This window comes from Chrysemys picta, chromosome 2 (assembly GCF_011386835.1).
Source record: "Chrysemys picta bellii isolate R12L10 chromosome 2, ASM1138683v2, whole genome shotgun sequence".
Classification (NCBI taxonomy): Eukaryota; Metazoa; Chordata; order Testudines; family Emydidae; genus Chrysemys; species Chrysemys picta.
In genome coordinates, this window is record NC_088792.1 from 170497132 (window position 1) to 170502149 (window position 5018).

The 5018-nt window shown below is 44.6% G+C and overlaps 1 long non-coding RNA gene across 1 annotated transcript in view; it reads left to right on the forward strand.

Moving 5' to 3' along the window:
• Positions 1-5018, forward strand: part of LOC135981608 (uncharacterized) — a 278320-nt gene that overhangs the window by 205426 nt on the left and 67876 nt on the right. The gene's annotated exons all lie outside the window — the stretch shown is intronic.

Here is a 5018-nt window from a genome sequence, read left to right on the forward strand (position 1 = left end):
GATGGAAATTATTGAAATCATGGTGGAATTCCTCAAGGGCTTCTTTTCCATGGGTCCAGATGATGAAGATGTCATCAATGTAGCGCAAGTAGAGTAGGGGCATTAGGGGACGAGAGCTAAGGAAGCGTTGTTCTAAGTCAGCCATAAAAATGTTGGCATACTGTGGGGCCATGTGGGTACCCATAGCAGTGCCGCTGACTTGAAGGTATATATTGTCCCCAAATGTGAAATAGTTGTGGGTGAGGACAAAGTCACAAAGGTCAGCCACCAGGTTAGCTGTGACATTATCGGGAATACTGTTCCTGATAGCTTGTAGTCCATCTTTGTGTGGAATATTGGTGTAGAGGGCTTCTACGTCCATAGTGGCCAGGATGGTGTTTTCTGGAAGATCACCGATGGATTGTAGTTTCCTCAGGAAGTCAGTGGTGTCTCGAAGATAGCTGGGAGTGCTGGTAGCGTAGGGTCTGAGGAGAGAGTCCACATAATCGGACAAGCCTGATGTTAGGGTGCCAATGCCTGAGATGATGGGGCGTCCAGGATTTCCAGGTTTATGGATCTTGGGTAGCAAATAGAATACCCCTGGTCGGGGTTCTAGGCATGTGTCTGTACAGATTTGTTCCTGTGCTTTGTCAGGGAGTTTTTTTAGCAGATGGTGTAGTTTCTTTAGGTAATCCTCAGTGGGATCAGAGGATAATGGCCTGTAGAATGTGGTGTTAGAGAGCTGTCTAGCAGCCTCTTGGTCATATTCCAATTTATTCATGATGGCGACAGCACCTCCTTTGTCAGCCTTTTTGATTATGATGTCAGGGTTGTTTTTGAGGCTGTAGATGGCATTGTGTTCAGCATGGCTGAGGTTATGGGGCAAGTGAGGTTGCTTTTCCACAATTTCAGCCTTTGCACGTTGACGGACGTTAATTGGCCTCTCAGAGTTGGTAAGACAACTCCCACCTGTTCATGCTCTCTGTATGTGTATATATATATATATATATCTCCTCAATATATGTTCCACTCTATATGCATCCGAAGAAGTGGGCTGTAGCCCATGAAAGCTTATGCTCTAATAAATTTGTTAGTCTCTAAGGTGCCACAAGGACTCCTGTTCTTTTAGTGTAATTAGAAACTGTAGCATGAAAAACAGACATCCTAATTTGGGACTTTCCTAACTCTTGTGTGCTTGACTTTGCAATCTTAATGTTCCTTTAACATAGCTTTGTGTGTGCAAACATAGCTAGGTTTTCTTAAAAAAAAATGAAAAAACCCAAACCAAACCCCCAGCAATTCCATCCTGTGGAACCATACTGACTCCCATCTGGTTCATCAACCGCACTACAACTCCAAGGAGGCACCACAGCAGGCTTTTTGAATAGGAGTTTTTCAGTTTTCAGCTGGAAACCAAAATATTTTAGGTTTTGGGCTAGGAAATAAAGTCAACATTTTCTGCACAAAGCAGGCATTTTTTATAAAATCTTTTAGTCAGTGTCACAGCCCCAGTCAACACCCTCTGGGATTAGACTACTTGACACCCCTTCTTGGAAGTGACCTCAGCCCGATGGCCACTGCTGAACCCCCACAAGCAAGCTCACCCTCTCCACAGCTCCACCCTCCCATTGGGGACTCTGGTTTACAGTTTAACCCTTCTTGGAACCCTTGAGGAAGCCAATAAGACACTTTGCAGAGGGATTTCTAAACCAATCCAGTATTGCCAACCCCCAAGGCTCAAAAATCATGTGTTTGTCCCACACACCAAAGAGTTTTAAGGGGGGGGGAGATTATTTTGTATTTATTTTAATCTGTTTTTTTTATATTTGACCTCCCATTGCTTATCCCCAGTGTGTGTGTGTGTGTGTGTGTGTGTGTGTGTGTGTGTGTGTGTGTGTGTGAGAGAGAGAGAATTAGCATTGCCAACACTCCCATATTTATTAAGGTGATTTTCACCCTTTCTGCAGGAACTCTCACTGCCTGTCCCCCACCCCCTATCAGAACTGCTCAACCCCAGCCTTCCTTCTGCTCTCTCTGCAGCTCCTGGAGCTCTTCACTCTTCTCTCCCTGGGAAGGGAGTTTCCAGCAGGTCCCCCTTATCTCCCTTGTAGGCTGGGGGCTGGTCTGGGGGGGCCTTTAATCCCCTGCTGCCCTTCCCAGGCCAGGTGCTGCTGGGAGAAAGGGGAGGAGCAGAGGGGTTATCCTCATTGCTCACAGGGGGAGGGAGAGCTACTCCAAGCTGCAGGGCTCTTTCTGCTCCCTCCCCACCTCCCCCTCTGAGAATGGCATTAGCTCTTGAGGAGAGGGGCTGCCTGATTCATGCAGTAGCTCTGCTTTGCTACTGTTCCCTAGAGGGGAAAGCAGTCTGGCTGTTTTCCCCCTAGGCAGAGCTGACATTCACCAGAAAGCTGGAGTGTCTTATGTTATCACCAGACTGGCTGCAACCCCAGCCCAACTGTTGTGAGTCAGGGAGATATCGTGAAAGTTGGCAGCACTGCACTCACACTTACTTTTCAATAGCACAAGCAAGGTACACATTCATGCAAAATACAGGACACTTGTATGTCATTTCCTGCCTCAGTTTCCTCACCACTCTGGAATTTCTGGGCTCCAAGTCCTTTCTCCTGCATGTCACTCCACCAGCACAGGCTTCTCTTTCTCTTCTGCTTGGTGAGAGCGAGCAGGCGGTGCTCCAAGCAGTCCTGATCTTTTGATAACTTCCAGTCCCCTATACGGTGGGAAACCTTGTGGTCAACCTCAAGTCACTCCCTCAGGAGCTCAAGATCCCACATCATGTGGTTTGTGGACCTGAAGTTCTTACTTGAATAACTGGCTCTATGTAGGCTGTTACCCCGCCTCCCCTGGTGTTCTGATGTTGTAGATTGTCGCTAAGGTTCATCAGATTCAGAGGCACACATTCAAGCACCACACACTCCTCTCCATATCACGATTAGTATGGTGAAAGAATTACAGCACGACATCCATAAAACAATAACAAAGTTACATTGCCTCCAGATTGAACAAACAAAGGCCGAGTCCCGAGCAATCTGAGAAAACAAAATATCTGGAGCCTCCTTTCCTTTAGACAGAAGTAGCACAATCCCAACAACCTTCTCCTCAGGATTTAAACAAAGTCTTCAGCTTCCATTTCCTTCAGGGAAGAGATATGGGAAAAGTTCCACACAATATTTAATAAGGTCTCCAGTTCCTTCTTCTTTCACAGAAAAGATATGAGGAAATTCCAGACGGACCTTAAACAAATTAATGGGCATCTTAGAAAAAGCCCCTCTGTAGCCCATCGGTTTTGTACTCTTAGCTAGCCAATGTCAGATCCCAAAAGCTAACTTCGTCTTCTATTTACCTGTCCCAGCCTGGCTCCCTGGGAGGCCAATCAGTCCCAGCTGTTTTCTGATTCCGTGCATCAAACCTTATCCTGGAGTTTCCTGACGCATTTTCTTCTGACCTTCCTGAGCCCCAGGGGGCTAACAAATTATGCTTGTTACACAAGAATCATTATTATTTGCCTAGCAGGGATCTCCATTTTGTTAGAAATACATTAAAAAGTAAATACCCCATTGTGAAACAGTGATATATATACATATATATACACATTTACATTTCTTCAAAATATAACAAAATTCTAGAGTTTTGGTTAAATTGCACAAGCCCTTGCAGCAACAGTAAGAAGTGCAGCAGCTTAGTCCACACCTCAGCTAGCATAGTCCACACCTCAAAAGGGATGCTGAAAATTGGAATATGTTCAAAAAAGAACTACAAAAAATATTTTGAGGTCTGGAGGACATACCACATTGTGAGAGATTTAAGGTCAACCTGGTTAGTTTATCCAAGAGAAGGTTTAGAATTGACTTGATCACAGTCTACATCTACCTACATCGGTAAGATTCTCCATCACATGACATCTTTAAATCAAGACTGGTGATTTTTCTGAACAATATGCTATACATAGCTCAGACAGAAGTTATAGGCTTGATGAAGAGTTTAATGAGTGAGTGTTATGGCCTGTGTTATACAGGAGTGCAACTAGATCAGTGTTTCATGGGAGGTTACGGATCGGTTATCACGTCCAAGGCCAGAATTAGCCTAGACAAACATATACCTCTCCCAGCCCAGCCAGTTTGGAGGGGAAGCCCTGGGGGAGGGTGCAGGCTTGGAGAGCAAGCCTGCCCATTACTCACCCCACATCAGCTGGGGCAGGCTTTCTTTCAAAATCCTTAATTTACACAAAGTGGAAAAGCTTCAGTGGCTGAGAACTGCAGGGCACCGCTGGCTGACAGCGACAGCCCCGGGCAGAAAATATCACGCATTCCATGAATTCCGTGACCTCCGTGACATAATCGTAGCCTTACATATGGCTCATCAGACACACAATATATTCTTAGAGCATAAGCTTTCGTGGACTACAGCCCACTTCTTTGATATGCATCCGAAGAAGTGGGCTGTAGTCCACGAAAGCTTATGCTCTAATAAATTTGTTAGTCTCTAAGGTGCCACAAGTCCTCCTGTTCTTCTTTTTGCGGATACAGACTAACACGGCTGCTACTCTGAAACCTTTCAATATATTCTTGAGATTTTACTGATGCAAACAGCTTGTATTTAGAACTTTTCTTAATGTAGATGGGGCCAACAGGTTATATTTTCAGTTTTTGATTTACTAATTCTCTTTTATAACTGAAGCCAGAAAGAGAATTAGCTTTATAAGATGTTTTCCAAGTGGACCAGCAGGAAAATGATGGAGAAAGCTATAGCAGTGGGCATCTGCCCGGGATCAAGTTGGAAGAAAGTTATTACTTCAATCCATTCTGAGCTGTATGTGAATGAAAGATGCTTTCAATCCACACCAAGCTGATTTTACAAGGCACCACCCTTAGTTCTTTTATGATACCATATTGTTCTAGTGCCATCACACTTTTGAAGCAGATCACTTATTTCTCTTTTTTATGAGCCATGTCAAGACCAAGACCATCCTCTTCTTTAGTAGACTCTATGCCTCTTAAGAAGTGTCTAAATAGTTTGGGTAC